The sequence below is a fragment of the Stenella coeruleoalba genome (assembly GCF_951394435.1).
Source record: "Stenella coeruleoalba genome assembly, chromosome: 5".
NCBI lineage: Eukaryota > Metazoa > Chordata > Mammalia > Artiodactyla > Delphinidae > Stenella > Stenella coeruleoalba.
In genome coordinates, this window is record NC_137150.1 from 15994389 (window position 1) to 16015801 (window position 21413).

Genomic DNA, 21413 nt, shown 5'->3' on the forward strand with positions numbered 1-21413 from the left:
TTTCAGTGGTCATTTGAGCTCTGAAGTACAGACAACTGGCTGAAAAATGATCTTTGTAAACATATTCTTTTGTCAGCCAGCATTGTATGGACATAAAAAGATCAATGACAGAGCAAGTACAGGCTAAATCCAATCATTAGTAGAAATAAGCCCCACAGGATCCAGAGTATGAAAAGATGCCAGGAAATGATTTTTAAAGAATATGTTTGTTTTTCTTTGAGTATAGTTGATTTACAATGTTGTTACTTTCAGGTATACAGCACAGTGATTCAGTGATATATATATATATATGATTTTTCCCTTATAGGTTATTACAAAATATTGGGTATAGTTCCCTGTGCCATACAGTAGGTCCTTGTTGGTTATCTATTTTATTTATATATAGTAGTGTGTATATGTTAATTCCAAACTCCTAATTTATCTCTCCCCCCCTTTCCCCTTTGGTAACCATAAGTTTGTTTTCTTTGTCTGTGGGTCTATTTCTGTTTTGTAAAAGAATGTTTTATAATGTGCTTCAGTTTATAAATATTTCATTTCATGTTGCCAGCTGATGGGTAGAAAGGGATGATACCTACACTTTGCTAAGCCCTCTGCTTTACATGTATGATCCCATTGATTTCTCACCTCTACAGTGTCATACAGTAGGCAGCATAATTTCCTTTTACTGGTAAGACAAGTCACTGAGTGGCTAAATAACTAATGCATATTCACAAAGCTTGAAAGTCGGGGAATTCAGTGCAAATCTAGAATTGTCTGCCTTTAGGACAACCTGATTCATAGGGAATAATTTCATTTGAAATGTTTTCTGGCAAATGGAACTCTATTGTCCATGTTTGAGGGCTGTTATTAGGTAAGAATGCAGCAAACTTCTCTGAAATTTTTGGCTTTCTATTTTTGAAAGAGGAATGCCAAAATTTCCCTCTGTGTGTATCAGTGCCATTTCCTAAGTTGTGGCTTCAAATGTTCAAGTGATTATTTCGTGGATATTACCAACGTCAAGTAAAGTTAAAAGAGTTGAGTGAAAGGCATCCTCTACCACTAGATTCACTCTCCACATCTCCACATTTTATGGTAGGATTAATTTTGAGAGAAACATAATACAGTGTTTTAAGATTTAAAAATGGATATTTTGAAAACACCTTACCTAAGTTTAAATGAAGCAAACATTTCAAACTATAACATTCTATTTTGTTACTGCTTTGGGAGTCAGTTATTATTTCCAGTTAAAGTGATAGATTTTTGGTTCCATTTAACAGAGAAATCTCTACTTGTCTCAATAGACTAGTAGAGATCCTCTTTTATTTTCTTGGTTAAATGTGGCTTCATTATTTATTAGCAGACTTTCAAAATGTAGACATTCCAGTAAGATTTTGGGGTTCAGTAACTTTATTGAGTACTAACGATGGGCTCGTTTCATTGAATTCGGTGATGCAAGCCCTGCCTGCAGATGTTTGCACATAAAGTCTGGGAGTTTCCTGATGGCTTGGTACCCATAAGGCCATCTCATCCAACTAGCATCAATGCTTGATTCCACCTCTCTCCTTGTCTGCATCATCTGGCCTGGCAGTTGACCAGGTTCTATTTTTTTAATTGAAGTATAGTTGATTTACAATGTCATGTTAGTTTCAGGTGTATAGCACAGTGATTAATCTGAAAAAGAATATATATATGTATATATATACTTTTTCAGATTATTTTCCCTTATAGGTTATTATAAAATATTGATTATAGTTCCCTGTGATGTACAGAAGGTCCTTGTTGATTATCTGTTTTGTATACAGTAGTGTGTATATGTTAATCCCAAACTCCTAATTTATCCCTCCCTCCGCCTTTCCCCTTTGGTAATCATAAATTTGGTTTCTATGTCTGTGGGCCTATTTCTGATTTGTAAATAAGTCGTTTTGTATCTTTCCTCTTGAAACTGGGAAAACCACCGCATTGGGATATGTTGTGATTTCACTTTGGATGTAAAGGGAGTCAAGTGAATGAAAATTACCCATGTTCCTTCTTTTGAATGTTAAACATGATGTATCCTTTCACTCTGAGTTGTCTCAAGGTTTGCTTGCACTGATCACCCACTGTTTTTAACAAGAAAATTTTTCTCACAATTTTATCATTTTATCAAATCTTAGCCAATATAGCTAATATTTATTAAGTATTTACTCTGTGCTAGATACTCATTGGAATGAAGTTTATAATTTAAACTTTCACACAAATCTATGAGATAGATACTTTTAATATCCTTTTTTTGTATAAGGAAACTGAGCCACACAGGATTAAGTGATAAGTAAGCTATAAATTTGGGTTTGTACCCAGACAGTCTTATTTCAGCACCAAAGCTTTGAAGCAAGCATCTTCAATAGTATTTTTCAAACCAGATTCTGGGGAATAGTAGCTCTGCAAGATATTAATAGTTATTTTTCAAAATCAGATTCCAAGGTCTGAGAACTTCACCAATGCACGAAAACTTATGGTACAATTTTGCAGACCCTTTAATATGGTGGTAGGCATTGTGAATCTTCAAGAAAGCATAGTGTTTCTCGAACATATTATATGTGTGTACACGTGTGCATGCATACATGTGCATAAACGTATATATGGGTATATATGCATATATGTGTAATATTATTCATATACTATTATATAAGTTGTAAATAATTATATACACATATGTATTTTACAGTACACTAATAAGGAAACACAGTGTTCAAATTAGCGAGGTCTTATATTAGCCCTAGTGCACCTGTCTCTAAATATAATGTAACTCAATAATAAATAGTAAGCTCCTAAATTGTATAGAGTACATAAAAAGAGAACATTTTGATGCTCCTCCAAATGTAACATAAAAATGATAGTAAAATCATAGGTATTTTAGAGTACAGCCCAAAAAGAAAGTTTGTATCCAAAGTTCACATCCCATTCATAGGATCTAACACTCAAAGGTGTTAACAAACATTGATCAAGAATAGTTATCTACTTTAAAGCATTAGAATTATAATAGCCCTTAATACACCTTCTAGTCAGAGCTCTTACTCCAAGACGAGTTATATGGAAATTTTCAAGACACATTGCTGATTTTTCAGAAATCTTCAGTACCAAAAATTATGTCAGTTCAATTTTTAAACTCTTCCTGAGTTACATTGACCTTAACACAAAAGAGTGGCTCTTAGTTGTAAAGCTAATGTCCTGCTTCTTTTTCTCCAGTACTGTTTTCAGAGCAATGTTTTGGAGCCCTGCGTTTGGAATTGGGGAGAAGTTAGTCCTAGTTTCATCAGAAGTCATCTCTATAATGGTAACAATGCTGAGGTTTGAGCACAGCATGATAAAATGGACTTTATGATCATAAGAGTAATTATTGTGTCAAATTACATAATCTACACAGCACAGCCACAATGCATGTACACAAAGGTACATACCACACACACACACACACACACACACACACACACACACACATGCACATACACTTGCCCAATTTTCCTTAATATTTTTGCCCTGTGACTGATATAGGAAACTAATATCCACAGCAGCCTTCCTTTAACTGAGATTCCTGCCATTATCTACTTAAGGACATTAAGGATTCAGAAGACTTAGGTTCTAGTTTGAGTTAAAAAATTATTGGGCCTTTGTCCTTTGGGCAATTCATTTACTATATCTGTGACTTCATTTTCTCATCTATAAAATGAGGTTAAATAAAACTGTGCTATGCTTTAATTGATTGGTGTAAGGGTCAAAGTAAAATGTGTGTGTGAAGTTGCCAGTGGTCTATTTTTTATATTTTCAACTTCTCTCCTCATTATGCTTATATTCTCTTTTAACTTTTTTCATAGTTATGGGTCACATTTTCCTGCTTGTAATGTCCAATTTTTTTCTCACCGTTGTGGTCTCTCCGGTTGCGGAGCACAGGCCCCGGACGCGCAGGCTCAGCGGCCATGGCTCACGGGTCCAGACGCTCCGCGGCACGTGGGATCTTCCCGGACCGGGGCACGAACCCGTGTCCCCTGCATCGGCAGGCGGACTCCCAACCACTGCGCCACCAGGGAAGCCCCAATTATTTTTGATTAGATGTTGGACGCTGTGATCCTACCTTGTTGAATGTTTGGATTTTCTTGTCTTTTTTAAATAGTATTTTGGCCGACAATTAAGTTGCAGATCAGTTTAATCACTTTGAGTCTTGCTTTTTAGACTTGTTAGGGAAGATTTTGAGTAGCTTTCCCTCCAGAGATAATTTAGCTCTATTACTAAGGTATGACCCTTTGGGGTCGCCACTGAATGCCCCCGAGTGATGACTGAGGACACTTCAGCCTGATTAGTTGGTTCTCAGGGGACATTCTGACTTTTGTGAGCTCTAGGAATTATTAGGCTTACAGCTCCCAGACTGCTCTTTGCCTGACATAGTAGAGTTTTGTTCTCATAAGCACTGACCCCTACTCAACCAAGACTCAAAGTGATTTCAATAAAGATATTTGTAGCTGTTTTGTTCTGTTTTGTTTTTCATAGCTTTATGCTTTCTGTAACTCTGCCCTGCAACTTTCAGTCATCTCAGCATCTCTGAACTTCCATTTCTGGATCCTAACTCCCTAAGACCATTGAACTCTGTTTGGGTTTCCCCTTGGTATGGACAGTGTACAGAAATTGCCTCCAGGCAGGAACCTAGGGAGATTGTAAGGCTCATATCAATTTTTTCCTTCTCTTAAGGATCATAATGCTGGATTATCTGTTATGTAAAGTCTAAAAATAGTTATTTTATGTATTTCATCTAGTTTTCTGTGCAAGAGGTTGAGTCTGGTCCTTGTTATTCCATTATGGCCAGAAATGGGAGTTTATATGTGAATGTGCTTTGAACTCTTTAAAGTATTATATTTTTCACATTCCCCCTTCTTTCAATTTTCTTCCTAAATTTTTAGTGCAATATATTTCCAGTGGTAGATTGGCATTATGTGTGTATGGGAGAGAGAAAGTGAGTGAGAAATCGAGAGAGAGAGAAAGAGAGAGAAGAGAGACAGATACCTAGAATGTGGAAAACTACTATTTTTATTTTTTTCCCTGCAACTTCCAGGTTTTGGCTTTTGAGTGGTAGCTTTTTATTTTTACTTTAATAGTTATGTGTTTATTTGAATAAGAATTATAAAAATTAACACCAAAATTGTCATTTCATGCATTATATTGATTAGAAAATGGCTAAATAAAAAAGTGAATTTAAAGAAAAATATTAAATAAATCAGAACAGACATAAAAAACAAATTTGTGAAGGTAATATATGGCTAACTGATTTGCAGGCCTCCCTTACACTAAAGAAGGACTAGATAAGGTGAGAAAGCAGAAGAGTAAAATATTCAAACTCTTTGTGTCTGATTCAGCACTACTTTTCTTCTATTTGGAAATCTTATCTACCCCAAATGCATTCATATTGTTACCCCTTTGGGGCTCCTCCTGTACTTGAATTGCTAATGGAAGACACTTGTAGTATCTGGAAATCAGCAATATGATGTTACTGGTAGAACCAACTTCAATCAGGAATATGCCGATGAGAGCCTCATCCCGTACATCTACACTTTTCCTTCCTCTTGACAGTTACACACTTCTTCCATTTATTAAGGGGGAAAAGGGGACCCATGAAGAACTCTTTAAATAGAGCTATTAAAATGTAAAAAAAAAAAGAAATGAGGACATTTCTGACAGAAGAAATTAAAGGGTTACATGAAAAACTCACATCTATTTTACATTTGCTTATGCTATGATTGTGTTACGTTATCAGAGTTCAGGAAGCACACGCCGTCATTATGAATTAATTGGATGAGCCAGTTATCAGGGAGGAAAAGAAATGAGTATGGATTCAGAACCTGTGACTACAGTAGTCTAGTTCTAGGTCTGTAGATCTGCCTCCTATTGTTATAAGGCAAAAGCATAGGGTTGGTGATTTTGAGATTATTTCACTAAACATGGTGATCTTACCCAATAACACTGGGAAGGCAGATTTTCTGCAATATAATTAACAATGGTGGAAAAAACTAAAGGGACAACTCGTTATAAATATAATCAGTAGCTCTGTAAATCCACAGTGGTATCGAGTTCCAGGGCTTTGAGGCCAAGTCAACAAAGATCTAAGCTGCAAAAAGGTCTCTTTTGCATTTTTCTCTACATCCTCTTTCCATCCCTCTCAATGTACACTTTCTTCAGAGCTTGGGACTGTAGAGTCACTTGCTGACCCTTTTAGCACAGAGCAGTTGTGAGAAAACATCTCGTCAAATCATGCTGTGAAGTTAAAAAGTGAAATGTTGCCAAGTACTTATTGAAAATCTTACAAGAAAAATCGAGTGCTTAACTTTTCATATAGGGGAGCCAATCAAATATGCAAATTTAAAAATTAAAGATGAGCTGATCCATCTAAACAGGAAAAATACTATGATACATAACCAGAAGTGCAAAACACAATCTTTAAGAAGTGATCTTCTGCCCTCATCTGTAAGAGATAAGTACCCACTGAGAGAAGCACAGGCTCCTGCAAGTGGGGGAACCTTGGAAGAGAGCACAGCCTAGAGGTCGGAGGGGCAGGAATGGCAGTGACTCTATTTTTTCATGTCTTTTTAAAAAAAGTATTGGAACCCTCTCCCTGAAACAGGAAGTCGCTAGAATTAAAGTTGCTGTTGGCCACCAGGTGGCAGCAATGCCTCAGTAACATTATTTGAAGAATAAGGACAGTTTGCCCTATCTTCTCCACCTTCTCACCCCCAGATTCATAAGCATTACTTTTCCATATTTATAACTATTGCTAGTGGACTCATGGACTCCATTTATAAGTTCACTCATTTTATTCCTTGCCTCCTAAGAGGAAAACATAACCCCCATTTAACCAACTTTAACATCTCTTAGGCTCTTCATAATCCCTGTAATTTCTAACACTTTTTGTCATAGTTTCATTTTTTGTCTGCCTTTCATTCCATTTTTAACTTCTTTCCTCTTACGTCCTCTCTTGCATCTGGGCAGATATGCCCAGAAATATTTCTAGCATTCCATGCAGCCAGACATTAAGATCAATTGTGGATGTTTCTCTTGGCTTTTCCTCTTCACCTCATCCTTCTTCCTGTACCATAGGGAGACTTTCTCTCAGAAGAGCAAGATGAACTCTATACTTTAAGTTCCCTATTCCTGGCTCTGCTGAATCATGTCTTCTACCTCAGAGAAGCAGAAAAAGAAAGCAAAGCTACTGAGCATGAATAAATCTCTTGTGATTTGACTTAACAGATATTTCTGTACATTTGCCTTTAGGGATGTTGAGCTTTGAGAATGTCTTCATCCTATTCCTTCATTTTGTTTCTTCAGCTGGGGCTAAATGAAGTCCTCACAGAAGGTACCTCTTTAACAAGATGTTACTATACCAACATCCATTTCAAATATAAACTGCCTCAGTGAAAGCAACTGTGCTTCTATAGACAATCAAGCATCAAACCAAAAACAAAGCTGGAGGTTAACTTGGAAATGATCTTGACCAAGCATCTGAAACCTTCTTAGAGGAAGGATCCATGGAAATATTCTCCAGAGTCTATGGGTTAAGAGGGTGGGCTTTACCAAAGTCAGGGTCTGACACTGGGGTAGGGGGAAAGATATAACTGTCAATTATGTTGCCTTCTCAGCAGAGAATCTGCGCAAGACAGAGGGGCTGGATTGTGGAGAAGAGTGTTATAGGCAATGGCAGTCACTGCCGGGGAGTCTGTTAGATATTTTGTTTCATGAGTGGAGACTATATCATTGGTTAGAGAATCATGAAGCAGTTACCGGTGTTTCCCAAGGTTATGTACCTAGTATGAGAGGAGAATTCAGATTTCTGGAACAAATGCTCATCTTAGGTAGCACTATGGTGAGGAATAAATAACATGCATTCCACTCTACATAACAGGTGCTACTAAAAGGGATCGATACACATACCTTCCCTATGTAATAAATAACAAGCAGTTATAAGCATAGGCTTATAGTAAGACAGATTGGTGTTAAAATTCTGCTTACTTCTCTTACCAACTCTATGTTTTTGATTTTTAAGTTTGGCTTTATTCTCTATTAAGTGGAAATATAATAGCACATACCTTTTAGGATATATTGGTCATGTCTGCTGTACAATGAATGCTCAATAGATTGTATCTATTAATATTATGATAAATATTCTGAAGTAAAATTGATGAAACATATCTTAACAACTGGAAAGAGAATTCAGCTGTTAGAACTGATTATTAAGCTGGGCATACAGAGAACTGATTATTAAAATGCACTAAGGCATATTATCTATATACTGTTTTCTTCTCTAGAAGAAACTTCTCTGTAGAAAAATTTGAGCATTAAATGGAATAACTTTCTCTTGTTTTGGCAAGAGGAAAGTTACTTAAGATGGTTAGGTGATGAAGGTTGCTAGATTTAATTAATTTAATACGTTAATTATTTAATGTGCAACCTATAAATCTTCTCACTCTATTATTATTTTAAAATACACTTAATTCCACTCAAGAACTTGATTTTTAAAAAATCATAATAGGGCTTCCCTGGTGGCGCAGTGCTTGAGAGTCCGCCTGCCGATGCAGGGGACACGGGCTCGTGCCCCGGCCCGGGAAGATCCCACATGCCGCAGAGCGGCTGGGCCCGTGAGCCATGGCCGCTGAGCCTGCGCGTCCGGAGCCTGTGCTCCGCAACGGGAGAGGCCACAACAGTGAGAGGCCTGCGTACCGCAAAAAAAAAAAAAAAAAAAAAAAACATAATAACTAAGGACATTTCTTTTTTTTAATTAGAAAAAAATTCAAAGTCAGGGGCTAGGTTTGATTTTTTTTATGTTTTAGCACTTAATAGATACATATTTTAAGTTTATCCCCCAAAATGACTGAGTTTGGCAATAATAAGAAAAATATTCAATTAGCATAGCAGCACCCAAGTAGGATCACCAAGTATCCAATGTGTTTTCAGGCTATAGTGAAATAATTTGGTTGTAAAGATAAATAATTTCCTTACAGAAAAGACAAGTTGAGCAATAAAAATTTATTTGCAGACAGAAGTGGCCAGGACATTACCAACACATCCACATCTTGAAAAATTCAAAGGATGTAATTTTCTCATTTAGAAAGAAAACAAAATAGCATTGAACTCTAAACATAATGCTTTTGTGCACATCTGCAAACTCAATTTATCTTTCGTGTTTTGTTCATGTTCAGAATTCAATTACAATTCACTTGCTTGTTATCATCCCTTCTAGAGAAATCAGAAATTAAATTTTGCCCGTAGCTGCCCTCATGGTCAGGAATCACTATGGAAATAAAAACTCATTTCAACCATGATACCTCAAAATGCAATACTGTGAATCAAATTGGTCAGGTCTTATTGAACAGATATGTGGAGTTTAAGTTATGGGAATTAAGATATATGTCTGTGCCATTAGGTTAACTCTAAGGAAGAAAAAATGTAAATTATTTGTTACTTCTTACCTAAGCTCCTGACAACTTATACATTTAAGATCATGTATATAAAATGTTATGGAGCAAAGAACATGCTTAAACATGAAATACATATAGTATTTTATAAGGAAACTAATTTATTGTATAGATGTAGATATAGACATAGACATAGACATACACACCTTGGCTTTAAGGGTAAAAATTCTAAAATTGTAAATCTATTCTAGTACTGCAAAAGACCTCTCTCTTTCTCTCTCTCTCTCTCCCTCTCTGTTTCTATAAAGGAAAATTAAAAACCCTAAGTTCAGCACAATGAAAATAGAAAAGCAAGTCAGAACATAGCTTTCTTATTCGTAAAAGCATGCCAGATATGGATCATAAGTTGCTTATAATGGTAGGCATATTTTTGGCTTCACACAAAAAAATAATAATAATAAAGGAAGTGTGATTTTCAGAGATGTTGAAATGAATAGTAGCGTGCCGTCACCACATTCTTTCACGTTCTCATTCTTAGCAGACTCGTCATTCCTTTTTCCTGAACAAAAATATGAATGCTAGAAAGTCCCAAGTATCAGATCAGATTGTTCTAGATCTATCCCTTTAAGCATGTTCTATATTGAAAGTTAAAAGCCATTATATAGAAGCTATATTAAAAATGAGTCCACAAAAATAATTTCTAAATAAAAGTTTCTAGCACTAATCAAAGCACGTTAGTTGTTCTCTTTCCTTTTAAGAAGGAGGTGGTATCAGTTTAACTTCATGATTATACAGCCTAAATCTTTTCAGAAGAGGAAACATGAAGTAAATAGAAGACATAGAAGTAAATGAAAAATGCTGGGTCAAGTTGAAAACTAATGTAGTGATCAGAGCGTAACGTCAGACTCACAACTTCTCAGGCTAACCCAGATCATGGGTTGTGTCTTCAGTCTCTTCTTTCTGAAGTGCTCTCTGAAATTTTCCACTCACTGACCTTTCTATCCTTCCTATTTCCTGCTTATTGAAGCAATAAAGCCATTCTGTTGCTCACTTTGGATGTTTGAGGTAAAAAGGAAAATAAAGCTTGCTGATTTCATTTAACAATTCATTTAACAACTTTCGAGATCCTACTATGTGCTAGGGACATAGTTCTGGGAAAAACATTGTAAAGCCGATGTCCCCACTTTGTTTATTTCTGGTAGGGGCAGAGAGACAACAAACAAATAATGCATCATATGCAAGGAGGTGGTGATTAAGGAGTATGAAGAAAAATAATACAAGGAAACTTAATAAAGTGATGGGAGGAGAGAAGATCCTGTTTTAAACTGTCTATTCCAACAAGACCTCTCTAAAAAGGTGACATGAACAGAAAACTGAGGGAACTGAGGGAGCAAACTGAGTGGCTGTATCTGAGGAAAAGAATTCCAGGTACAAGATAGAGCAATCGCAAAGTCACTGAGACAGGAGCAAGCGTGGGGTGCTTGAGCGTGGTAGGAACCAGTGAGAGCTGGGGGCAGGAGGTGGGGGGGGTGGGGGGGATGTAGGACAGGAGGCCTGAGAGGGGGCAAAGCAAGGGGGACTTGGGTTTGTTTTCTAATAAGGTAAGGGGGTGGGGTTCACGTTCTTATTTACATTTTTAAAGGGAGAATGATTAGGCCTTGAACTTTTTCTTTCCCCACAGGTAGAAATCAAGGCAAAGAATCAGCCTTGTTTTGGTCTTAACACCCAAGCTCTGCATCTTTACTTCGGCAGGTGTGGAGGGAAACTCCCTTGGGGCAGTATGCAGGCTCTGAGTCCTCATCCTTACCTGGTTGTAGAGGAAGCAGGCTATGTCATTTTATTTGCCTTTAAAAATACTTTCTGACATTTTCCAATGGTTTTAGGACAGGTGCCTTTCTTTGTATTCCAAGACCCAAACCCAACCAAATATGACCATTCAGTGATACAGCTGACATTTTAGTTACAGATTTAATCAAAATAAATAGGATCACTTGACCTCTTTTTGCATGGATTTTAAGGAGGCAATCAGTGAAAAGTATAAATGAAATCTTTGTTATGACAAAATGAACCAAAACATTATTACCAGTATTCTTTGTTTCGTTAGCCAGTTCCTTGAAAGAATCTTTTATTTCACTGATGGCCAAAGTCAGTGAGACACTGTTGAAATTATAACACAAACAATGACTTAGAGAAAGAAAGATTTTTAAAAATTGTAGCAGGATTTCTAAACATGGAGTAAAAAGAATTTCAAATCTATTTCTCTCCCTCAAAACAGTGAACTGAGTGTTTCTCCCAAGATGGCAGCCTAAAAGATGCATGTCCATTGTGGCATTATCTTAAAAGCACTTGCACATGTATTAAGTTGGCTAAACAGCCAAAAGGGAAAATCATCTCTCAGTGTTCCTCAGAGCAAATACACATGTAATGAAACTTATGAATCACGCCTTTCTTCAACTTCTTCCAATGATAAGATTGTATAAAGAGTGAATTCAGAACTAAAATGTAACCACATTTACTATGTTTGTTTAACTTTTAGTATAAATGCAGTGGTTATTGTAAGTATAAGCATTATTTTTAAAATTTAAATATGGGGTGGTAGAATGGCACAAATCACCTTTTAATGGAAAGCAACCCAGTTGTTCTATCCTTCTATGTCTTTCTTTCCTGTGTGTCTCCTTTACAGTCACAGGGAACACTTCACTTCTAATACTTATGGTCAACCAAATGTGTGGAGGCTTTTCCCCACACAAGCAGTCCTCTGTGACCCCAGCTGGGTGTCCTACAGTTTAACTCAATTCTAACACTATCTACCTGGAGATAGTGTCAGATCCCACAGGTTAAGGACTCAGTGTCCCAAGACTGTTCCCACCTTGTTTCAGATACCAATCACAAGTAGTATCTGTAGGTCCCCAGGTACCCACAACTTCTGTCCAACTTGGCTATAACTTGAAGGTTCCCATGACCCACTCCTCAGGTTCAATTAATTTTCTAGAGCTGCTCACAGAACTCAAGGAAACACTACTTACATTTACCAGTTTATTAAAGATGTGATAAAGAATACAGATGATCAGCCAGATGAAGAGAAACATGGGGTGAGGTCTCAGATGGTCCCAGGCACAGGCGCTTCTATCCGCATGGAGCTGGGGTACATCACCCTCCTGGTGTGGATGTATTCACCGACCTGGAAGCTCTCCAAACCCTGGGCAATTGGGATTTTATGGAGGCTTATTCATGTAAGCACAGTCAACTATTAATGCCATTTCCAGCTTCTCTCCCCTATCTGGAATATGGGGGTGGGGATGAATATTCCAAGCTTCTAATCATGGTTTGGTCTTTCTGGTGACCAGCCCTCATCCAGGAGCCCACCCAGAGTCAGCTCAGCAGAATAAAAAATTCTCCTAGGGCTCTTATCACTTCGGATTTACAAGGGTTTTGGGAGCCCTGTGTCAAGAAAGGGGTCAAAGACAAATATTAGAACAAGAGATACTCTAGACTTCTTATCTCACAAGAAATTAAAAGGGTGTTAGGAGTTCTGTGCCAGGAACAAGGGGTAGAGACCTACATAATAAAAATAAAAACAATTTTAGTTAAAATATTCATATGTTTTTCTACAGCTTCTTAAGCTTTCCTTTGGTAAACTAGTTAAATGTATTAAAAAAGAGAAGCAACTTCTAAAATTGGCCTTTTTTTCCAAGTTAGGTTTGTTGTGAAATAATACAGTAAATGGTACAAGATAATTTTTAGTCTTTATTTCTTCTATTTTAAACATCTTAATCATTCTGATAGCTGATGGGTTAGACGAGACAGTGATATTAATAGTTGGCGATTACAGGTGCTTTGTGGATTGGTTTAATCAGACTAAACCCCCACGAGCTAACTCAGAGAAGTGAGAACTGGGACTTCCTGGTGGTCCAGTAGTTAAGACTCTGTGCTTCCAGTGCAGGGGGTGCAGGTTCGATCCCTGGTCAGGTAACTAAGATCCCACATGCTAAGCGGCCAAAAAAATTTTTTTAAATGCAGAGGAATGAGAGCTGTCAAAAATAGAATCAGAGTATCAAGGCCAATGGAAAGTGAACACCTTAAGCAGTAACAATTAGGCACAGATTCAGGGGGCTTGCTCCACTAATGTGCAAGGAAGCTACTATATTTGTTTTTCTGCTAAGGGGATCACCAACTCTGGTTGTAATCAATGCAAGCTTGTTTCATCCTCTGTGAAAAGATGGTAATGGGAAACTTGTAGCTTTAGTGATATACTTAACATGTTCTGGGGAAAAAAATCCTAGAGATAATGGAGAAAACAGAAGAAAATTAAACTAGATAATCAAATAGTATGAAGGATGGGCATAACGCTTTTAACATCAAGGTTAACAGATATACGTTTTAGAATGTGGCAGAGAATAAAAGAAAAATTAGATGGATATAAATATGATGAAAATGATGTGCATGTCTTCCCATACATAATGACCTCAAACCTTTCAGTATATATAATTTAAGCTCTATCAGGGTAATTGTATTTGACAACTTTTTTTTTTTCACTTTTGATTTCCAAGTGCCTAGAACAGTTCTGGGTCTTAATAATCAATAAATATTTACTGATTGTATGACTAAATAAATGACTGACTGGGCTTCCCTGGCGGCGCAGTGGTTCAGTCCGCCTGCCGATGCAGGGGACGCGGGTTCGTGCCCGGGTCCTGGAGGATCCCACATGCTGTGGAGCGGCTGGGCCCATGGGCCATGGCCGCTGGGCCTGCGCGCCCGGATCCTGTGCTCCACGATGGGAGAGGCCACGGCAGTGAGAGGCCCATGTACCAAAAAAAAAAAAAAAAGACTGACTGAATGAATAAATGGGTTACTGAATGGTTGGATGGATGGATGGATGGATGGATGAATGAAAAGCAAAAAGGAGATAACAATAGACCCCCAAGTGGTAGAAATTTGAAAAACTTTATTCAAAGCATGGAAGAAAGGGTGAAGTTGTGTCTTTTGTATTTTCTTGATAGGGCCAGTGATAGAGGAGGAGACCTTCCACCTACAGCTGGGAGTCAAAACACCATAGAAAGTCTGGTGAGTGATATCAAGTCTATCTATTGCTACAGTTTTGATCCATAGAATTTTGTGTCTCTGCTAAACCTTATTGTAACAACTTTAACAGATGCTATTTATATGTCTGGGGTGTACAGAGGTTTTGCATTGTTTTTTAATTTCAATTTCCCTGATGCTTGATGATGTTAAGCATCTTTTCATGTGCTTATTATTAGCCATTCATATATCTTCTTGGGAGCAGTGTCTATTCAAATCCTTTGCCTATTTTTTAATCAGGTCATTTTTTGTTGTGGTTGAGTTGTAGGAATCTTCTACAACTCTGCCTATTTTTAATTGGTTTTTATATCTTCTTATAATTAAATTTTTAAAAAATTATTTTATTTATTTATGGCTGTGTTGGGTCTTCATTGCTGCGCGCAGGCTTTCTCCAGTTGCAACGAGTGGGGGTTACTCTTTGTTGCGGTGCGAGGGCTTCTCACTGTGGTGGCGTCTCTTGTTGCGGAGCACGGGCTCTAGGCATGCGGGCTTCAGTATTTGCAGCTTGTGGGCTCAGTAGTTGTGGCTCGGGGGCTCTAGAACACAGGCCCAGTAGCTGTGCCACCCAGACTTAGTTGCTCCACTGCACGTGGGATCTTCCCGGACCAGGGCTCAAACCCGTGTCACCTGAATTGGCAGGCGGATTCTTAACCACTGCACCACCAGGGAAGCCCCTTTATAATTAAATTTTAAGAATTTTTTTAATATTCTGGATATAAGATTCTCATCAGGTATATAATTTACAAATATTTTCTCCTACTCTGGGACTTGTCCTTTCATTTTCTTAATGGTTTTAGCTTGTGCATCTACTGTTTATTTATTTTTTTATTTTTTTTGCGGTATGTGGGCCTCTCACTGCTGTGGCCTCTCCCGTTGCGGAGCACAGGCTCTGGACGCACAGGCCCAGCAGCCATGGCTCACGGGCCCAGCCGCTCCGCGGCATGTGGGATCCTCCCGGACCGGGGCACGAACCCGTGTCCCCTGAATCGGCAGGCGGACTCTCAACCACTGCGCCACCAGGGAAGCCCGGCAGGTGGATTCTTAACCACTGCACCACCAGGGAAGCCCTCTACTATTTATTTTGAGTTAATTTCTATGTGTGAGGTAGGGTAATGGTTTAGCTCATTTTTTAAAAACATGAATATCCAATTGTCCCAGTACCACTGGTTGAAGAACTATCTTTTCACTCTTATATTTTCAAAAATCATTTAATCATAAGTGTAAGGGATTATTGCTGAACTCTCAACTCTGTTCCACTGATCTACATGCCTACCTTTACAAGAATATCACACTGTCGTCTTTACTGTAGCTTTTTAATATGCTTTGAAATTGGATAGTGGAAGTCATCCAACTTTATTCTTCCTTTTTCTAAGTTGTTTTGTTTAGTCTAGGTTCTTAGCATTTCCATATACATTTTGGGAGTAAATTATCAATTTCTGCTGCTGAGACTTTGATAAAGATTGTGGTAAGTCTACAGATCTCTGAAGACATTTACCACCATCCTGAGTCTTCTAATCAACGTCTTCTGGGAGTTTGGATCATTAGAGGAGATATTAGATAGAAAGTGGGTTGGAATTGGGCAATCTGATGGCTGGAACCAAGGCAACTATCCCTGAATCACTGTTCCTCAGGTGCTGGGGGTGTCCCTGATTCCTGTCCTTCTGGTGTCTGTGGTGTTCAGTGCTTCATTCACAATGCTAACTACCCCCAGCATATTTCCAATAAACCCTGTTTTCTTGCTTAATATGGCAAGATCAATTCCCATGGTTTACCACTAAAAAAAAAAAAAAAAACCTTTTGGTTGGTTATACTTTCAGGTATAACAGCAATTTCTGGATTAGAAATTAAATTTAGTGTATGCGTGAGATAAAGAAATTATACAGTACAATGGGTCCAATTGTCAGTAGCTTATCTGCAGGCTTGGTTGGCATTATGTAACCTTCAAGTTCTATGTCATGTGGTCCTTCCAGTTCCAAATCTCAGTTACTTAGTGAGTCCAGAGAAGCTAGTGAGGCAGTGGGGCTAGTGTCGTGTTTCCCAGTGCGTTCTGAAAAAAATATATATTGAGTCTTAGAATCCATGTCTATTTAACATTTTCTTTTTTTTAATGTTTATTTTTTATTTATTTATATTTCTTGTCAGTCATCCATTTTATACACATCAGTGTATACATGTCAATCCCAATCTCCCAATTCATCACACCACAACCCCCACCTCCCACCGCTTTCCCCCCTTGGTGTCCATATGTATGTTCTCTACTTCTGTGCCTCAATTTCTGCCTTGCAAACTGGTTCATCTGTACCATATTTTTAGGTTCCACATATATGTGTTAATATACGATATTTATTTTTCTCTTTCTGACTTATTTCACTCTGTATGAGTCTCTAGATGCATCCACGTCTCTACAAATGGCTCAATTTCATTCCTTTTTATGGCTGAGTAATATTCCATTGTATATAAATACCACATCTTCTTTATCCATTTGTCTGTCAATAGGCATTTAGATTGCTTCCATGACCTGGCTATTGTAAATAGTGCTGCAATGAACATTGGGGTGCATGTGTCTTTTTGACTTATGGTTTTCTCTAGGTATATGCCCAGTAGTGGGATTGCTGGGTCAGATGGTAATTCTATTTTTAGTTTTTTAAAGAACCTCCATACTGTTCTCCATAGTGGCTGTATCAATTTACATTCCCACCAACAGTGGAAGAGGATTCCCTTTTCTCCACACCCTCTCCAGCATTTGTTGTTCGTAGATTTTCTGATGATGCCCATTCTAACTGGTGTGAGGTGATACCTCATTGTAGTTTTGATTTGCATTTCTCTAATGATTACTGATGTTGAGCAGCTTTTCATGTGCTTCTTGGCCATCTCTATGTCCTCTTTAGAGAAATGTCTATTTAGGTCTTCTGCCCATTTTTGGATTGGGTTGTTTGTTTTTTTTAATATTGAGCTGCATGTGCTGTTTATACATTTTTGAGATTAATCCTTTGTCCACTGATTCATTTGCAAATATTTTCTCCCATTCTGAGGGTTGTCTTTTTGTCTTGTTTATAGTTTCCTTTGCTTTGCAAAAGATTTGAAGTTTCATTAGGTCCCATTTGTTTATTTTTGTTTTTATTTCCATTACTTTAGGAGGTGGATCAAAAAAAATCTTGCTGTGATTTATGTCAAAGAGGGTTCTTCCTATGTTTTCCTCTAAGAGTTTTATAGTGCTCAGTCTTACATTTAGGTCTCTAATCCATTCTGAGGTATTTTTGTGTATACTGTTAGGGAGTGTTCTAATTTCATTTTTTACATGTAGCTGTCCAGTTTTCCCAGCACCAATTATTGAAGAGACTGTCTTTTCTCCATTATATGTTCTTGCCTCCTTTGTCATAAATTAGGTGACCATATGTGCATGGGTTTATCTCTGGACATTCTATCCTGTACCATTGATCTATACTTCTGACTTTGTGCCAATACCATACTGTCTTGATTACTGTAGCTTGGTAGTATAGTCTGAAGTCCAGGAGGCTGATTCCTCCAGGTACGTTTTTCTTTCTCAAGATTGCTTTGGCTATTTGGGGTCTTTTTTGTTTCCATATGAATTGTAAAATTTTTTGTTCTAATTCTGTGAAGAATGCCATTGGTAGTTTGATAGGGATTGCATTGAATCTGTAGACTGCTTTGATAGTATAGTCATTTTCACAATATTGATTCTTCCAATCCAAGAACATGGTATGTTTCTCCATCTGTTTATGTCATCTTTGATTTCTTTCATCAGTGTTTTATAGTTTTCTAAGTACAAGTCTTTTGCCTCCTTAAGTAGGTTTATTCCTAGGTATTTTATTCTTTTCGTTGCAATGGTAAATGTGTTTGTTTCTCTGATTTTTTGTTGTTGGTGTATAGGAATGCCAGAGATCTCTGTGCATTAATTTTTTATCCTGCAATTTTGCCAAATTCATTGATTAGTTCTAGTAGTTTTCTGGTGGCATCTTTAGGATTCTCTATGTATGGTATCATGTCATATGCAAACAGTGACAGTTTTACTTCTTCTTTCCCAATTTGTATTCCTTTTATTTCTTTTTCTTCTGTGATTGCCATGGCTAGGACTTCCAAAACTATGTTGAATAAGAGTGGCGAGAGTGGACATCCTTGTCTTGTTCCTGATCTTAGTGTAAATGCTTTCAATTTTTCATCATTGAGTATGATGTTTGCTGTGGGTTTGTCATATATGACCTTTACTATGTTGAGATAGGTTCCCTCTATGCCCATTTTCTGGAGGGTTTTTATCATAAATGGGTGTTGAATTTTGTCAAAAGCTTTTTCTGCATCTATTGAGATGATCATAATTTGTTAATATGGTGTATCACATTGATTGATTTGCATATACTGAAGAATCCTTGCATCCCTGAGATAAATCCCACTTGATCATGGTGTATGATCCTTTTAATGTGTTGTTACATTCTGTTTGCTAGTATTTTGTTCAGGATTTTTACATCTATGTTCATCAGTGATATTGGTCTATAGTTTTCTTTTTTTGTGATATCTTTTCTGGTTTTGGTATCAGAGTGATTGTGGCTTTGTAGAATGAATTTGGGAGTGTTTCTCCCTCTGCAATTATTTGGAAGAGTTTGAGAAGTATCTGTGTTAGCTCTTCTCTAATGTTTAATAGAATTTACCTGTGAAGCCATCTGGTCCTGGACTTTCATTTGTTGGAAGATTTTAAATTATGGTTTCAATTTCATTACTTGTGATATGTTTGTTCATATTTTCTAGTTCTTCCTGGTTCATTCTTGGAAAATTGTACCTTTCTAAGTATTTGTCCATTTCTTCATGGTTGTCCATTTTATTGGCATATGGTTGTCTGTAGTAGTCTCTTATAATCCTTTGTATTTCTGCAGTGTCAGTTGTGATTTCTCCTTTTTCATTTCTAATTTTATTGATTTGCATCCTCTCCCTTTTTCCTTGATGAGTCTGGCTAAGGGCTAATATATTTTGTTTATCTTCTCAAAGAACCAGCTTTTAGTTTTATTGACCTTTGCTATTGTTTTCTTCATTTCTGTTTCATTTATTTCTGCTCTGATCTTTATGATTTCTTTCCTTCTACTGACTTTGGATTTTCTTTGTTCTTCTTTCTCTAGTTGTTTTAAGTGTAGGGTTAGATTGTTTATTTGAGATTTTTTTCTTTCTTGAGGTGAGATTGAATTGCTGTGAAATTCCCTGTTAGAACAGTTTTTGCTGCAGCCCATAGGTTTTGGGTCGTCGTGTTTTCATTGTCATTTGTTTCTATGTATTTTTTAATTTCTTATTTGATTTCTTCAGTGATCCCTTGGTTATTTAGTAGCACACTGTTTAGCCTCCATGTATTTGTGTTTTTTATAGTTTTTTTCCTGTAATTGATTTCCAGTCTCATAGCATTGTGGTGAGAAAAGATGTTTGATACGACTTCAATTTTCTTAAATTTACTGAGGCTTGATTTGTGACCCAAGATGCAATCTATCCTGGAGAATGTTCCGTGTGCACTTGAGAAGAAAGTGCATTCTTCCACTTCGGGGTGGAATGTTCTATAAGTATCAATTAAATCTATCTGGTCTATTGTGTCATTTAAAGTTTGTGTTTCCCTATTTATTTTCATTTTGGATGATCCGTCCACTGGTGTAAGGAGGGTATTAAAATCCCCTACTATTATTGTGTTACTGTCGATTTCTCCTTTCATGGTTGTTAGCATGTGCCTTATGTATTGAGGTGCTCCTATGTTGGGTGCATAAACATTTATAATTGTTATATCTTCTTCTTGGATTGATCCTTTGATCATTATGTAGTGTCCCTCCTTATCTCTTGCAACAGTCTTTATTTTAAAGTCTATGTTATCTGATATGAGTATTGCTTCTCCAGCTTTCTTTTGATTTCCATTTACATGGAATATCTTTTTTCATCCCTTCACTTTCAGTCTGTATGTGTTTCTAGGTCTGAAGTGGGTCTCTTGTAGACAGCAAATATATGGGTCTTGTTTTTGTATCCATTCAGCCAGTCTTTGTCTTTTGGTTGGGGCATTTAATCCTTTTACATTCAAGGTTATTATTGATATGTATGTTCCTATTACCATTTTCTTAATTGTTTTTGTGGATCTTTTTCTTCTCTTGTGTTTCCCACCTAGAGAAGTTTCTTTAGCATTTGTTGTAGAGCTGGTTTGGTGGTGCTGAATAATCTTAGCTTTTGCTTGTCTGTAAAGTTTTGATTTCTCTGTCTGAATGAGATCCTTGCTGGGTAATCTTGGTGTAGGTTTATCTCTTTCATCACTTTAAGTACATCCTGCCACTACCTTCTGGCCTGCAGATTTTCTGCTGAAAAATCAGCTGATAACCTTATGGAGATTCCTATGTATGTTATTTTTTGTTTTTCCCTTGCTGCTTTTAATATTTTTTCTTTGAATTTAATTTTTGTTAGTTTGATTAATATGTGTCTTGGTGTGTTTTTCCTAGGGTTTATCCTCTATGGGACTCTGTCCTTCCTGGACTTGGGTGACTATTTCCTTTCCCATGTTAGGGAAATTTTCGATTATAATCTCTTCAAATATTTTCTCAGACCCTTTCTTTTGCTCTTCTTCTTCTGGGACCCCTATAATTCACATGTTGTTGCATTTCGTTTTGTCCCAGAGGTCTCTGAGATTGTCTTCAATCCTTTTCATTCTTTTTTCTTTATTCTGCTCTTCAGCAGTTATTGCCATCCATTTCCATTTTGTCTTCCAGCTCACTTATTCGTTCTTCTGCCTCAGTTATTCTGTTATTGATTCCTTCTAATGTATTTTTCATTTCAGTTATTGTGTTTTTCATCTCTGTTTGTTTGTTCTTTAGTTCTTCTAGATCTTTGTTAAACGTCTCTTGTATATTCTCCATCTGTACCTCTATTCTATTTCCGAGATTCTGGATCATCTTTACTATA

At 37.1% G+C, this 21413-nt stretch overlaps 1 long non-coding RNA gene across 1 annotated transcript in view; it reads left to right on the forward strand.

Moving 5' to 3' along the window:
• LOC307187350 overlaps nt 1–21413 on the forward strand; it is a 73644-nt gene that overhangs the window by 26653 nt on the left and 25578 nt on the right. The window contains exon 3 of the long non-coding RNA XR_013828589.1: nt 14408–14471. This is a non-coding gene — a long non-coding RNA (uncharacterized lncRNA). The remainder of the gene's footprint in view (nt 1–14407; nt 14472–21413) is intronic.